This window comes from Aulonocara stuartgranti, assembly GCF_965226115.1.
Source record: "Aulonocara stuartgranti genome assembly, chromosome: 13".
Lineage (NCBI taxonomy): Eukaryota > Metazoa > Chordata > Actinopteri > Cichliformes > Cichlidae > Aulonocara > Aulonocara stuartgranti.
Window position 1 is genome coordinate 31,897,205 of NC_138949.1, and position 17,916 is coordinate 31,915,120.

Below are 17,916 nucleotides of genomic sequence, written 5' to 3' on the forward strand. Positions count from 1 at the left end.
ACGAGTACAAACTCCAAAACACATTTCTAGCATGAACTGAACTTCCAAAACAGAGCTACCTAAGATCACTTAAATTACACAATTGAAAGCATATGTGTATTGTTTGTGTATTTACACACAAGCGCTCATATATATTCAAATAATTAAAAAAAAAAGTTCATTTACTTGTTACTACCAGACACCAAATCCGGTCGTTGGTACTTGCTGGCTTGTGTAGCCACTAGGTAACAAAAGCTCAACACTGCGCGTAGCATTCTGGAGCACTTCTGTTGTCTTTTGTACGTGTTTTGATTTTTTATGTGCTTCTGAGTTTTTAGTGTTTTGGAGTTTGTACGTGCTTCGGAGTTTGTACGTCCTATGGAGTTTTTACGTGTTTTGGAGTTTATACGTGCTTCAGGGTTTGTACATGCTTCAGAGTTAATACATGTTTTGAAGTTTGGAAGTGCTTTGTCTCTAGGGGCCACCGTAAATATACTTTTATTTATTCACTCCACCTAAAATGTAATAAATAAATCATATAATACAAAAACCAACTATTCACATTTCAACTTTTAACTACTTAAATTTTCAGCTTTTTCCTTTTACAAATTTAAAGTGAAACAACACAAAACACTGCAAACCACAACCCAATTAAATATAAATTAAAATAAGAAAACAAAAAAAAAGATGTGTGGTGGGGCGTGGCCTGCGGTGCCGTGCAGAGGAGGCGGACGCACCTGCACGGCATCCGCAATCACGCCCCACCGAATTAAATATTGTACTGGGTCCTGTGGTTGGGTTGTTGGTGTTATGTTGAGCTGGAAGCGAGAGAGCTGCAGCTCTGAGTGCGAATGTACAGCAACCGTGTAGGGATTAATAAAAGCATCAAAATGCCACTGGGTCTGCCGTGGTCGTTTACAGGATGCATATTCTCTGTCATATGGGCCTGCATGAATAAACAATAAACTTTCTGAATCTTTTATCATCTGCAACTGAAAATAGTTGTGGATGATTACTATACCTTTCTATTGTGATGTTGTTGTCCCTGCCTCTTTCTCTGTCTCTCCCTCCTGCTCTGTTCCTGTGCTACTGCGAGTGTAACTACCACCCCTCCCCCCTCTTCCCAGCACAAAGCACAAGGCTCGCGTGCTGAGTGAAGCGGGAAAAAAGTGCGAGAGAGAGAGGGTGAGAGAAAAACCACGGCTCCTTGGCTCATGTCGTTCACGTCAAAGATCCGGCTCTAGGAGCAATTTCGTTTGTGACCAACACATCACTAGAATTCTCTCACTACTGCTCTATTCCGGTGTGGTTGGAGTATATGGATGTATTGTGGATGGATTATCTCCGTAATTCTTCTGAACAAAAGTTAGCATTCATCCTCCAGCATCACTGTGTTTATATTATGCTAACATAGCTGTGCTGCTAGTGATCACGTAGCAAATCATTATATACCAGCTAGTCCAACTTCTGTAACCCTACAAATGTCACTGCTGATTAGTTTTCTGTCTTCAATCATTTTGGAAGTGATAAAAGAGATGTATTATTTTATTTTTCTTATTAGAAATCTCTCATTCAGAACATGCTGTATCATGTTTAGGTGGAAACTAGCGAGCTAACTTCCTGCCAACTTCTAACTCAATTAAATTGAATAAATTCTGTTTTCAAATTTTATTTGTCACGTACACAGTCATACACAGTACGATATGCAGTGAAATGCTTAGACAACTGCTTGTGACCTAAAGAAAAAAAAAGTACAAGGCTATGAATAAGATAGGAAATAAATATGAAAAAATGAAAAAGGGTAAATTTAACTAGGAAGGAATAAAATATAAAATAATTAAGGTTAAAAATGAAATAACTGTACAACACAAATTAGAATAAAGGGTAAATTTAACTGGGAAAGAATAAGATAAAATATATAAATTAAAGTTGAAAATAAAATAACTGTACAACAAAATACACAATACACAGTATAGAACTATATAACTATATAAGAATGTATGAATGTTTTTATGGATGCCTGGATGTTAAACTTAATTGTTACACCGTAAAGCAGCAATGCTGATCATTACAGATGAAATAAATTAGACAGTTTTTAACTCTCAGTGATGCCGCAGCGTTTGTATGACTTTGGGACCTTAAAGGACGGCGTTTTGGACCCAGATTACTCTGGGAAGCTCGTGACTACGGTAGCGGTAATGCTCAGCTTTGTAGCTTACCAAAGTCGTACTAAAACAGTTTTGGGCAGTTTTTTTTGAAACATAAAATCACATAAAATAGGTTTGTAGTCAGTGAGAATTCAACCAGAATTCATGCATTTTTGTTTGAGAAAATTAAAGGATTTTAAGTGCTCTTTGTAGTGCGGAAAATACAGTAATCTGATTTTTTTTCTTAATTTAGTAAACCCCAAAACTTCTAACAGATAATTGTGCTTAGTTGAATAAATATTAAAAAACAGATAATGTAAGTATTTCTAGACAGGCTGGAGTCTTTCAGTATTCACAAACAGCATGCTGGTTCAGACGCTTCTCCTGGTGGATAGCGCTTTCTCTCTTCTCCTTGAATAAAAACGATTTTTCATGTTAGTTTTATTTCAAAATTCATGGTTAAAAAAAATCCTGTACATACGAACAGCAGATAATAAAGAAAAGCGAATGGTTCAGTCTAACACGTATTCTGCAGTATGACATTGAGCTTAAGTAAAACTGTACAGTTATAAAACTTGACTTATATCTGAGCCAAAATGATTTTCCAAGAAACAAATAAAACAGTGATGTAAACGTCACCTGACAGTCTGGTGTTTGCTAAAGCTGGTGACTGGATATCAGCCACTGATAAAGTGCTGTGTAATTTTCTGTGTCCATCTCGCCTCCTTTTAAAGTCTGTCATTTTTAACCCAGAACAGTCACTCTGAGGGAAACAGCAGGTCTGCACTCAGGAAACAAACTGCATTTACTTATTTTGTGCACAATTTTGTGTCGACATTACATTATATTGAACAGCAGCTGCAATAAACAGGAGACTAACACCAGGACACGTGGACGTGCTTCCTGACTCATCAGCAGGTGTTAAACAGCTGACAGGTGAGATGGATGTGTACAGGTAAACTGAGGGTCCATAGAGCTGATCAGTGGTGTCGTGAGGAAAATGTTGGCTTGTTATTTATGTTACAGAAACAAAGAGACACAAGACCAGGCAGAATTTTTAAGTAATTTAAGTCATATAATTTTTGTCTGAAGATGAAAGTTTATAGTTTATATACAAAAGATATACAATATATATGATATACACACACACACACACACATATATATATAGAGAGAGAGCAAGAAAGAGAACATATAAACATTCTTTCTCTCATCCGCTCTCTCTCGCACTTTTTTCCCGCTTCACTCAGCATGCAAGCCTTGTGCTTTACACTGGGAAGAGGGGGGAGGGGCGGTAGTTACACTCGCAGTAGCACAGGAACAGAGCAGGAGGGAGAGACAGAGAAAGAGCCAGGGACAACAACGTCACATTAGAAAGGTATATAATCATCCACAACTATTTTCAGTTGCAGATGATAAAGGATTCAGAAAGTTTATTCATGCAGGTCCATATGACAGAGAATATGCATGTTCTTTTTGTTTTCATATTATAATTTATATTTAATTGTGTTGTGGTTTGCAGTGTTTTGTGTTGTTTCACTTTAAATTTGTAAAAGGAAAAAGCTGAAAATTTAAATAGTTAAAAGTTGAAATGTGAATAGTTGATTTTTGTATTATATGATTTATTTATTACATTTTATGTGGAGTGAATAAATAAAAGTATATTTACGGTGGCCCCTAGAGACAAAGCATGTACAAGCTTCAAATCACGTACGAACTCTGAAGCACGTACAAACTCCAAAACACGTAAAAACTCCGAAGCACATAAAAACTCAAAACACGTACAAAAGACAACAGAAGTGCTCCAGGATGCTAGTGGCAGTGTTGAGCTTTTGTTACCTAGTGGCTACACAAGCTAGCAAGTACCAACGGCCGGATTTGGTGTGGTAATAACAGGTAAATGAACTTTCTTTTCTTTTTTTTTTTTTAATTTTTAATTATTTGACTATATATGAATATAGTGCTTGTGTATAAATACTTAAACAATACACATATGCTTTCATGCTTTCAATTGTGTAATTTACGTGATCTAGGTAGCTCTGTTTTGGAAGTTCAGTTCATGCTAGAAATGTGTTTTGGAGTTTGTATGTGCTTCTTGGAGTTTGTACGCGTTTTGTCTCTAGGGGCCACCGCATATATTTATATATAAACATATATAAATAAAACCACTTTTTTTGTACATTAGTAATTCCTTTTGTGCATAATTTTATATTATTGTTAATAATAAATCAATTAAAGCAACAAAACAACCGTTAAAGCTGGTTCGGAGCCGAAAGAGCCGGCTCTTTTTAGTGAGCCGAACCGAAAGAGCCGGTTTTCTAAAAAGAGCCGGAAATCCCATCACACAATGAAAAGACAACATATGAAAATAAAAAAGAAAGAAAACAGGCAAAAAGTTAGAAGAAACAGTCTACTACATGTCTACTTTTTAATGCACAGGTACGATACAAAGTCTGCATTTTGCTAATTATTCTAAATATTCCTAACTATTTAAACATTTTTCAGTATCCTGCACTGTTTTTTGCCCTTCCACAATCATTTGAATTAAAAATTAAAAGAGCAGGAGTGTTAAAATTAATAATAAAAGGAATTTGTTGGCTTTTTCAAAAGGTACAAATAAAATATTGTTGATAGACCTGCCCCCTTTATTAGCTACAAAATAAAACATTAAGCCTTGATCTGTTCTGTTATTCTTCTTTTCAAAAGAAAAACATTTCTAGCCTTCCAGTGTTCTAAAAAAATTAAAAACAAACGCAAATATAAGATTATTAGAATTTTTAAAATATAAATGCTTAACATTGGAAAATACTATAACTGTTAACTATGGTACAGAACTTAACAAAATGTCATTAAAAATTATAAATACTGATAACAAAAAAAGTCATTCTTTTTAATTTATTGTCATGATTCTGGGTCCTTTTAACCCAGCGTTTTGTGTTTTCTCTTATTGCGATTTTGGTTCTGTTCTTCCTCTGTTTGGTGTTTACTCTGTTCTGCCCGTGTGCCCTGTATCTAGTCTGCGTTTCTTAGTTTGTGTCCTTTCATGTGTAAGTTCCTGTTTTATTGTGAAGGTCTGCGTCTTATGTGAGTGTTTTCAGTTTGACTCCCTAGTCTCGTCACGTTAATCACTCCCAGCTGTGTTCCTCACCTGTGTGTAATCTCCCTGTGTTCTCTGAGTGTATTTAAGTTGCGTCTTCTGTCATAGTAGTTGCTGGTAGTGATGGGCAGATGAAGCCCCATGAAGCACTGAAGCTTTTCATCCAATTGGTTCACCCCAACGCGAAGCTTCATGAAGCTTCATTTGCTCTAGCAGGACACCTACTGGACGTAAAAATAATAGCTGGCATAAATTTGAAGAGTGTGGCATTTTGCACACAGCCTGTAAATGTCAACAACAAAAGGAGTGTGTAAAACACCTATAGTGTAGTGATGGCAGTATACTGTGTATATTTATGCTGGCAGTATGGAAAATGATTATTTGCGGCAAAGTTCGAACCGCTTCATGAACCAGTCACGTGGTACAGCCGGGCAGCGAGGCTTCGGACGTCATCATTTTCAGCTCCTCCCATAAATGAAGCAAGCCTCGATACGCGCTTCGCGGAAACGCCCCCTCCATTACTCGACACACGCTCCGAAGCCTCGATACAGAACGTCCCATCACTAGTTGCTGGTTCGTCTGTGTTGTTTCCCCTCGGTCTCCCTGCATCTCTTCATGTGTATTTCCCCGGACCTCCCTGCATCTTCGTTTCTGGTTTGTTTTGTTAGTTTTACCCAGTTTAGGTTCCAGTTTCATGTTCCCAGTGCCTTTGTTGTTTGTATTTCCTTCGTTAATAAATACTCACCTGCACCAGAGCTGCCGCGTCCTTGTCCTAAATAATTCCACACGGCTTGCCCCGGCAAACCGTGACATTTATAAAATACAATCGGTCACATTTTTGAACAAAGGAACTGTACATTTTATTCAAATTATTCACACTGACTTTTTTGAATCTGCACAATTTGCTTCCCCTTTATTTTAACATTAACTTTGACTATTGCCTCCTCTAGTTCCTTATCAAAGGGACTCCACAGCTCACTGTCAATGTACAGGCTTTGTCCATTCTCCAGCAAAACCTCCAGCTGGCTTGGCATTTCTGTTGTGGCCACAACAATGATGATATATTATATTATGTCAAATCTGAAAACCTATTTCTAAACGTTTGTTTAGCTTCTTCATACCTCAATCCTTGTAAATGCTGTGCTGTGCAGCTGTAAGCCATACGAGGACTGGCTCCACTTCATGTGGGAGAGGCTGATGTGGTCTCCCACGTTCAAATTGTAAACGGCTGCCTCCCTCCAGAGGCAGACTGTCATGGTATAACCATCCTGAAATCACAAACATGACAGCATTAAAGATTTATTAATTAAATAATAACAAGTCCAGTAAATAAGAAAAAAAAAGCCCACTGCCTCGTACATTCTGTACCAGCAATGTGAAATTTGTCACATTAGTTTTACTATTTTCAATATAAAACTTACCTCCTTTAGCTGGAGATTTTTAAGGGGAACATGTTGTTTCCCTGACTTACTTTCTTTACAGCAGAAAACTGAAAAGTAAATTTTAAATGTAATGTCAGTAATAGTCAGTGTAGTGATCTGTGATAGGTTTTCATTTTTTCAGCCATCTGTTTATATTATGTTATTGTTAAGTATTCTGCACATGGCATTTATCTTCTCAGAAGCTGTTTTATCTGTATCGGTTATTATGATGCTTTTCATATACTGTGATTATGAAACTGCTTCTGTAAACAGTACATTTTGTCACTGCATCACCTGACAGCCTCACAGGTACAGCAGCATTTAATCTTTACAAACTTTCTTCTCGTCCTGATGCTGTCACATCATTTCCTTTAAATATTCAGCTGCTGATAAACTGTTGCAGAAAAATGTTGCTGATGTCAGCTATTGATTCTCGACCTGTCCGTCACCGGCCCTTCACATGTCTCACCTGTTCTCCACTTGCACTTGACCTGTCCTTCACCTGCCACACCTGTAGAGACAGGTGAGGGACACCTGTCTCTCCATTTAAGGAGGGAGGATTTAAGGTGAAATAATGGTGTCTGACTTACTGATCTTTCTGGTGGGGGCTTCTTCTCTCAGTTTCCTCCCTTCCTCCAACCTCTTCCTCCTCTTCTCCTGCTCCCTGTGACCTTCGTTCTCCTGATCGAAGAATAAAAGGAACACACAGTTCAAACTTCAGCAGGCTAACCGGCCCCCCAGAGAGGGCGGAGCTTAACATTTACAGGGAAACAGGACTAATGTGTGGCAGCTACCACACTTTGTCACGGTTCAAGTCAGAGCCGATTGGCTGGCTGAGACATAGTTTAAATGACACATGCAAACGTGCGGCAGGGTATGAGTCCTGCAGACTGAGCCGCACTGCGATTGGCGCTGACCTTGAGGGTTCGAAGGAAGAGGTCTCTGAATGCCTTGATGGTGCTGAAGAGCTCTTCGAGGGAGAAGCTGTCAATGAGATGTCCTCACTAAGATAATAAAACGAGTGTGTGTGTGCACACGTGTGGTATCCCATGATTCCATGCTGTAAGTTCAGAGCCTGTGAGAACAGGCTGGGCGGGGACGATAAGATCTGCAGCGTCTGAGGTTCAGCTGTTTGTTATGGTGTATCTGCAGTTACGCCCTGATGGTACACAGACCACGTCGTCGTTGCTCTCACCTGGCAGCGAGGAGCTGTGGTGGAGCTTTGTGAGCTCTCTGCTGACTTAGGTAATCAGCCAGTGGCTTTCAGTTTGAGCTGTTCTGCTTGTCATGTTAGCCTTGAAACTAAGTGAAACTGACTCGCACTTCCTTTTGCTAACGTCCTGCCGATAAAGCTTTTCAAACCGACCCAAATGGCCTGCTCATGTCTCCCCATCCAGCTCATGCGACATCTGTTGGTTCGTCCATCAAGCAGGTAAACATGCCCCTCTAAACAAATGAAATCAGCCAAGAGAGCCTCTGAAAGTGACCTGGACCTACAGCAACATTTAACTGTTTATATGACTGAGCGCCAACTGTCCTGACTGCCATCGTGAGGCAGAGTTCAGATTACTTAAACTGATCTCATGAAATCACAAATCACCTCAGAGGAGACCGAGAAGGAAGGGAAAAAAGGAAAAAAGGAAGGACAGGAAGGAAATAAGGAGAGAGGAGGAAGTGGACGAGGACATGAGCATACCTTGTAGTTGTCGAGTGCATCGAAGACGAGGTGGTGTCCCCGAGGGTCGAAGACGGCAAGAGCAGCCAGCAGCTGGAACAGCTGCATCTTCACCATGACATTGGACGTGTCGAGAGCTGAGGGCATATAGGAGGAGGTGGAGTTACCGCTTTCATAAGTAATGACTCTGAGTCGTCATCTTCACCTCACAGGTACACCGGCTACCTGCTTAGCTTAGGCTGGAACAGCCACCTGAGTCTACCTGTTGCTCAGGGTAGCGTGTAAATATGATTTTAAGGTGGTTTTAAGGCAGATCTGCTTCATTCTAACTTTCTGGTCCTCCACCCACCTTGAGCCAGCATCCTGATGTAGCCCTCGTTGTCCAGGATGAAATGCAGCCCTGCGGACGAGTTCATGATGGTCCGAACACAGCTGACGCAGGTGAGCTGCAGCAGAGCATCGGCGATGTGGGCGCAGCCGCGGCCCGACAGAGCCTCCAGCGCCTCCAGCAGGAGGTCCAAACCCTGTAGTTCAAGGAACTGCACCATCCATGACTGATTACTCACCTCCAGCCGCCGCTGCAGACCCGAGTAGTTCACCACTGTGGGAACCTGGAGGGGCAGAGTGACCATCGGTCAGAGCTGTGAGACGCCCTCTCCTTCCCCTGCAGGACTCCTGAGGTTCTGCTTCTTTCCTACCTGCAGCAGTCGGATGCAGAGCTCGGGGTCAGCGTTCTCCAGATTGGCCTCCACCTTGCCGTCAGTGACTGTGGCGGGGCCTCTGGTCAACTGGTCCTTTACCGCCCCCCATTTGGTACTGGTTGCCATGATGACAGGCTAAAGGTTTTACCGATGTTTGAGCTGACGAGGGTTAAAACAGATACAGGTAATCAATCACAAACAATCAATGACATCATCATCTTTTTAACGTCCATGACAAGCAGACCTGACACAAGCGATGACATCACGCCCGTGTCAGCCTGCCTCGGGCTCACAGTTTCACATTCATTAACACATCTCTGAGTCACAAACTGAGCTCCTCCAGTGGATGCCTTTATCTGCTCAGGAGGTCAGAGTCCTTTACTGTGATTGGACTCCATTGGGCTTTAGTTGTGTCATAAATTATTATTTGAATTATGTTCCTGACTGACAGCTCGAGTACACTTCTGATGTGGACCAGTTTTAACTTGGTTTTATTCAGCTCCGAATCAAAGCTCCAAATCACAACAACAGTCACCTTGAGATGCTGTACTGTCTTTGTACTCTCAACAACCATATGAGTAAGAAGTTTTGTGACAGTGGCAAGGAAAACCTCAATTTTAACAGGAAGAAACCTCCAGCAGAGCCAGGCTCAGACCAGTTTGGGAGAGGGAAGGAAGACAGGACAAAGGCACTCTGTGGAATGCATGAATAACAAGAAACAGAGAAAAAGAAGAAGAATGCAGTGAATCAGGCTGAAGGATCAGCTGATTAACAGACTGATAATAAAGCACATGATTGGCTCCAGTAACAGAAAAATAAACACGAAGCGCTCACAGCTATCGTGGCTGTGATTTGGAAAGTGAATGAATCAGACTGAAGGCTACGTGAATCCTGCACTCAGTGTGTTGCAGAGTCTTCATCAGTGAAGAAGAGTGACTGCACGTCACAGCGTGGTGGGTGAAATATGTCAGCTATGTGGTATTTCTGGTATTCAGTGCGTGTGCATGTCCTGACAGCTGAGCACGCTCGCCACATTAACGCGCCGCTGTGAGAAAACCTGAACTTTAAACTTGAAAGGTGGAGTAGGTCAGTCACATGGTCAAAGGGTGTTTCCAGAGGCCTGGATTCAAATCTCCCCCGGGGCATTTGAATCCCCCCCCCCCCATCCAGCCAGCCTTCCTGCGTCAGTAAAGCTTCAGAATATTAAACACAACCATGAAACTTTCAGACTCACTGCAACATGGTCCTAATAAAGTGAGCACTGACTGTGTAAACCAGCAGAAACACAGGCAGGAAATTCACCTGTAAAGGTGTGTGTGGGTGTGTGTGTGAGTGAAGACAGACTGACTGGGGGGAGAAATTCCTTCTCAGCAGATGAGCTCAGGATAAAGACTCTTCCTCTTTTTGGACAGATGCTTCATCGCTTGGTTAAACTGTGGCCTCCTCCTCACGCCCGGCAGCAGAACTTTAACCACGGAAACAAATGCTCCTCATCAGCAGCAGCAGGTTTCAGTCTTCAGAGAAGGACCAGCAAACAAACTCAGCACTAGTTGTTCCAGTATCGGGAAAAACTGAGGGATGATCCTTTAAACCTGAAGCTCAGGTGTTTGTCATCATTTAACAACTTAAACAGACCTTTCACTGTACACATGCGCATATCTGTCAGTGGTACACCCTCACAGAAGAACAAATGCATTGATCTCAGTGCTGATGGATCAATACAGTGATTGGATAAGAGCAGACCCGCATGCTCCGATTCAAAGGTTCAAAAGTTTAAACACAGTTGTGGCTAAAAACTGCTGACAGGTCGAGCTGTGCCTGCCAAACCGGACTCCCTTCAAAATTAATCGAATTTAGTGTCTGAGCTTCAGTTCACTCGGTGCTGTGGTGGGTTCGGCTCAGCAACACCGGCCGGAGGACGGAGCAGCTTCAGCCGCTCCGCTGCTCCCACAGGTACAGGTGTATTTCACCGGGAACAGAAGAAGCTCATCACACAAACTTACCTGGAATCTGTCACTTGTGTCAAGCCGGCCTCCAATTCGAGACTTGCAGTCAAGCCAGCCTCCAGTTTGTTTTACGTTCCCTGTGTATTCAAAGTATTACGGAATGGATGTGGAAACCGGATTTCAAAATAAAAGCCAACTTCGAGTGAATTAACAGGTATGTTAAGAACATAATAACATATAATTTAGGCTTTTTTTTTCCTTTTTCTTTTTTTTCAAACTCTAATGTTAGATCTATATGATAGTGATGGCCCGCTTGAAGCTGACGCTCCGGAGCGTGTGTCGAAAAAAACAACACACTGGTTCAGAAGCACTGTGTCGAGGCTTGCTTCGTTTGGCAAAAGTCACGTGACCAGTGACGTCCGAAGCTTCATTACGCACGTAACTGCTTCGGTACCTGATTCAAACGGATATAAGGAAGTGAATCATCCACGGGATTCGTGGAGTGTGTTGATGGTGACATAGAGCGAAGAGGTGATCATTCCACTGACAGATATGGAGCCAGCGAGGAAGAGAGGACGTTCTGGCGTGTGGGAATATTTTGAGTTGATTTTGCTCAATTCATTTTATCTGCCGAAGTGAAAAACCTGAAATGTCCAAAATCATGTTTTCATAATGTAAATCTCATTACAGCATATGACTTTAGGAACACTTCCATGTGAATTAAAGCTGATGAAGACTACAACAATGTATTTGACACTATACGTACATTACATTGCTACACAGTTTAGAAAATCATTTTGTTTATTGTTTTTAGGTGATAGTCTGCAGGACCCAGGAATACCTGCATATCTACCAGCTTGCAGTGCAGTTCCTGCACTCCACAGCCTCTTCTGTTCCATGCAAGTGGATTTTCTCCAAGGCAGGAGAAACTATTTCTAAGAAAAGAAACAGACTCAGCCAGCGCACAGTAACACTAATCCTCTTTTTAAATGTAAATTACAAAAGGGCTACCTGACATAGATCATGTTTTTACTTTGCAAGTTCTTGATTAGGGGTGGGTTTTGATTATTGCCTTTCTGATTACAATCCATGCTAAATTGGATAAATTTATATTGATTCATTACAATCCTGTGTCGATTTGTAAATTAACGTTATTATGCCTGAAACGCCAGCATCTCAGGTTAAACCTCACAACATGTCGTCAAACACCATACAGCTAAAACAGTACCTGGGAGCAGGTTTACGGATTCTGCATACAAACGTAAACACAGAGCGCGGACCCGACGCGTCAGAGTCAGATTTTGGTGTGTCGTCGGGTCCGCGCTGTGTTTGCCTCTTTTTTTTTTCGCTGGCTTCTGCAGCTGCAGGTTCATAACTCTCTGTTTACATCTCTAATTAAGTCTCACATGTGTCAGCTTTCTTTTAATAGATACGAAATTATGGATATATACTGATAGATGACCAGAATTGTAATATTTCTGACTGAGGCAAAACTTTCAAGATTCCAATCAAATTGAATCGGATCCTGTATCGAATCAAAATGATTCTACAAATCAGTAACGATGCAGCCGTACTCAGCCCCTAAGCATTTTCCCTTTCCAGTTCACAATCAATCCCACCCCTAGGTCAAAAATATGTATAGGACAATTGGCCTCATCTAATATTTTGTATGAACCTGTCCAGCTGTCCAGTGATTAAATGACAAGTAGATGGGGGCAGGACTCCACAGCAGGGGCATACTCCATAATGTGCTGTGCAGTCTCATATGTATATTGTATATGTTGCTCACTTATTGTATTTACCAACATAAAGGAGTTATGAGCAAAGAAAGGCCACACCATAGTGCATGTTTAAATAGGGAAAGTTTATTGATCAAAATGTATTACGCAAATACGCATTACATTTTTTTCAGCCCCCCAATCGAGAAAACAAAACCAATTACATGTTCAAAGCAACGGAACGGTGGCCCAATATCAGAGAGAACTCCACTCTTGAGTGAGCAGTGATGATTGAGTGTGCGTGTTAGTCCCCATAGGGAAATAGTTCCTCTGCATTTAACCCATTCACCCAGTGAATTTTTTATTGAGCAGTCCGTTTTATTTTGCAGATTCAAGCTGCTCTTCAAAATATTCGCCACCAGATGTCACCGGAGAGGACTGTGTTGAAAAGCTTCGAGTAATGAACCATTTTTCAATACAAGCTTCAGTGCTTCGGAAAGCTTCATTTGGCCATCACTACTATATGACACAGCCTTGTACCCTAATTGTGCCCTGTCACTATCAAGGCCATCTTATTTTGCCTTCCAAAATAAAAGCCTTTTCAAATTGTCCATATACGACCTACTCTTTTAACGATTTCAAAATGCTCTTAAATGAAAAATTCATGTTTCAACAGGATAATTCCACTTTAGATCAACAGTATACAGCCCCACAGTGATACCATATCAATATCAAGTCATTCTGATTTTGACTTCCAAAGTAAAAGCCTTTGACAATGTCAAAGTAAAAGCAGGAGTGACTAAAACAAGCTCTCTTCAATTATTTTGGGATGTTATTTACTTATCAATTGTGAAAAAATTGCTCTGAATAAACAGAGAAGCAAAAACGCTCATGAACTGGCGTGGAGAAAGACGTGTCTGTGTGAACAGGGAAAAAGCTGAACGTGGCGCGGCGCTTCCACGTGCAGTGTCTACCGTCACGAGTAAAAAGACTGCAACATTAACATTAGCATTGGAGGCTAAATAGAATTTTCGACACATCTCCTCCTCTATTAAAGCTCGTTTTCAGCAACCGAACACCAAGAAACATCAAGAAAACCTCACTGCGCCGATAGAATACCGTGAATTTTATATAAGTTTGAATAACTTACCGTTTGTGTAAAATACTCCAATGAGTACGGCAGGCATCCACCACGGTGTAACCAGCAGAAGCACATGGAAAATCGGCCCGGCAGAGCAAACTATTAATTGATCCACGGGTTTACCTGGGCAGAAGCCCAGGGGCCTGCCAAGTTAAATAACTCTCTTCAGAGTTCATTTGCTTGGACTTGAATAACACTGTTTAATAACTCCAACACTGAACACTATTTGAATCAGAATGTGTTAAAATGACACTTTGAGAGTGGAAATCAACTCTAACATCTTTAACCCTGAAATTTTAACACTCCAGTTTTTGCTGTGTATATTGTTTGATAGTTGGAGTCAGGCGAGTGTTGTTGTAGACTTTAAGTCGCTGTGCGAGTTAATATTGCTGGAGGAGTTTAAGAACTGTTTTCCTGAGCAGACAGTGATGTACCTGAGCATGCAGAAGGTGGCCACGTTACAAGAGGCAGCTGTCCTGGCTGAGGAGTTTGCCCTAACGCATAAGGCAGTGGAACAAATAGAATAGTGCTATTGTAAATTGTGTGAGAACATGATTGTGACTGTCCTGAGTGAAGTATTGCAAACTGTGGAAAGAGTGATTTTGAATGTTCTGAGTGAAGTATTTTGCAAGTGTCAGAGGCATAAAGTGAGACATGAGTAAGAAAGGGAATAGGAAGTGAAGCTGGGGTAACAGAGAGACAGACTGACAAGGGTGCAGACAGTAAACTGGATAGCAGAGGGTGATACTGCAGGTCACCAGCTGCCCCTAGGGGACACAAAATAAATAAAGTAGAATGAAAAAATATGAAATAATACTAAAAACCCTTTTAGTATTATTACATTTTTTTTGGTGGGCCAGACCCTAAAAGACCCTAAAACAGAAAAAGTCCAGTTTCCTGTTTTTGAAAAAAAAAGAGAAACCAAACACTCTTTATAGATAAACAATAATAAAGGTATGAATAAAGAATAAGAATAAATAAGTAACAATTAATGAAACTGAATGCATTCTGAGAATTATGAAAGATAATTCTTGAAAAATGCCTTAAACGTTAAAGGGAGCAGTTGCACATTAAACAGCATGGTGGATGGAGAATCACAAGCTGGGAAGTTCACCTGCAATATCACTGTGTCTGAGTGGACTCAGAAAGACTGTCTGAGTTTGAAATTTGCCACAGATGGAGTAAAGTTTCAACAGAAGAGACTGAAAAACAAGACAAGGCTGAAGAAAAACTGTAAAAAAAAAAAGTATCACTGATAATGCACATCCCATACGGAAAAGAAATAGAACAAACTTATAAGTCTTGCATAAGATGTGGCCTACTTCATATAGTGAATCATATAAGTGGCCACTAATGAAAGTGGCCACTTTCTCATTACTTTCATATATTGTTTTAGTAAGCATCCAAAACATACAAGTTTCATTTATATAATTTTTCAAGGGATCTTGTATCTGTTTTCACTCTTGTATGCTTTTCATACATGTTTCACACAAGACAGATACAAACTTTATAAGATTTATATCTATCTTTTCCGTATGGGATGTCACAGCCATGAACTGCTGCGGGATGTGGGAGAGAAAGACAACAGCAGACAGGAGGAAGAAGATAACAAGGAGGGAGAAGAGAACATAGAGGAACAATGAAGACTGTTTTTAGTGTGGGGACACGTGAAAATCAGGTTAAGGAAAACCAGGAAAAAACTGAGGCCGACTGACTTGGTGTGGAGGTTGAGAAAGGGTCAGAATATTGCAACATGTTTGATCTGGCTAATGTATTTTTCAGTAAAAAACATGTAATCCTGGCAGTTAGCTTTGGGTCACGGAGCCCCGCAGCGGACATGGGAGAAAAAAAAAAATTAGGGAGAAAAAAAAAATAATTAGGGAGAAAAAAAAATTAAGACGGACTTTTGCGAGAGCTCGCAAAAGTTTTAGCCGCATTCTTCCGAGGCCGCCAGCTCGAAGCCGACCGGGAGGTCGAGGCACGATGTGCCGGGAAAGCGGTGTTCCTCCCGGCTGTAGTAGGTCTCGACCTCCCGTTAGCTTCGAGCTAGTGAGTGTCAGATCTCCACTTTTGCAAATATGTGATGTCTTGTAAACCGAGCAGGTATCTGACGTTTACACAACTACATTCACGCCTCAAAAGATCTTAAGAGTGTATTTTGTGACCCAGAAAGAGTAATATTACAACTAAGTAGCGGCCGCCATTGTTGGAGTTTTGCGAGATCTCGCAAAACAAACTCGGGATCTCGCAAAAGTCCGTCTTAATTTTTTTTTTTTCTCCCTAATTTTTTTTTTCTCCCTAATTTTTTTTTTCTCCCATGTCCCCTGCGGGGCTCCGTATTGGGTTGCTTTCTCTTTCCAGGCAAAAAATTATACTCAGCCATGGCCTAAACCAGTCCCTAAGATTTTTTACAGTGCACTTAAAGAAAACTTGTCAGGTTTAATCCCTATGGAGAGATCAACATTTTTGGATACGCAAATTTAATAATCTGTCCTTTTTAGCAGGCCTGCAAGATTAAAACTAAAGTGCTATAAAATATCCTACCTAGAGCAGTTGCAAGGTTAACCCCCTTCATTAGGCTTTGGAGAAAAATGTACCTCTCTGGGACCAAAAGTTCATCTGGACGTAGCGTTTTCAGTGGGAGAAACGTTTTGTCACTTATCCAAGTGACTTCTTCAGTCTCAGCTGACTGCAGGTTTCCCCAATCTTCATTCTCATGACCATTGATAAATGGTCAGGAGAATTTTGATATTACATGGTTATTACTTTGGTAGTTGCATAGTAATAACTTAGAAATTACCGCATTATTACCCTGTTGTTTCCCCCTTGTTATCCTACTATTCACCTTTATTACCAAGCTGTAATAGAAAGTGCTACCATGTATAATTTCAATATCCAATAAGCAATCTGTTTAAGGTCTTTCTATACATATTTCTGTATGTTCATTTTGTAGTACAAGTAAATTATTATATATATCTTAGAGGTTGCTTTAGGTGGCTGATAACCCCAGAGATGAGCAATCCTTAGAATAATTAAATTTATATCCATAATCACATATTGTGTATGCTACCGTTGTATATAGTGTATTATCTTCTTTCTTTTTTATTTGTCTGTATTTTTCTTCTGCTATCTGTACACACAAATTTCCCCAACGTGTGATCAATGAAGTCGTATCTTATCTTATCTTAGAGACTTGATGAGACTGCCGAACACAACCTATCACATGAGACTGCAAACTTATCAGTAAAGTTGTTATTAATATTAGTAATATTATTGCAAGATATATAATACAATAATGATGGTAAGTTTAACAAAAAGTGAAAAATCCAGTTGACTATAAACCCAGATAATTATACAGAAAACCTTTAAAATATTGAAGAAAACAATGCTCTGCAGAGCAGCAAAAAGAGCAACAACAATTCTTTGTACCTTTGTTAAATTCTTAAGCATTTAATAATAATGTTTCCCTTGAAATGTATGCAATTCATCTGTACAAAACCTCTATCCATATGACCAGCTGGTGTGTTTGTTCAGTCCAGTTATTTACAATAATATTCGAATATAGTGGTGGTGTAGAAACTTCATTACTAAATTAACTGTAATCAGCCAGCAAGCACAACCTCAGTACTAAAATGGTTATTGTATCGCAATATACAATTTTATACAAAAAAAAAAAAAAAAAAAAAAAAAATATATATATATATATAGTAAATACAACATTAATTGGAAATCTAAAACCAGAGCCACTTCAGCTGAGAGCAGTACTGCTCAGATTCTTGGTATTTATCTGTTGGTTGATGGCAACACTAAATAATATTTGTAAAGGATGCTGTTTGATTATTTTCTCTGTTCTATCTACATTTGACTCACTTTGACTGCATCAGCTGTCCTTTCCGTGTTACCATCAGTTACAGTGATAATCAGCTGCTACATCTGATACAGTGATGTTCATAATACAGCAGCACAGACAGACTAGCAGCTTGTCTATGCATCCTTTTTGCATGAAAAGGAACAAAATCAAGTCCACAAAAGGACAAAGCAGAAACAAGATTGAAACTGGAATGAAAAGACAGAATAAATTTATATCTGCTA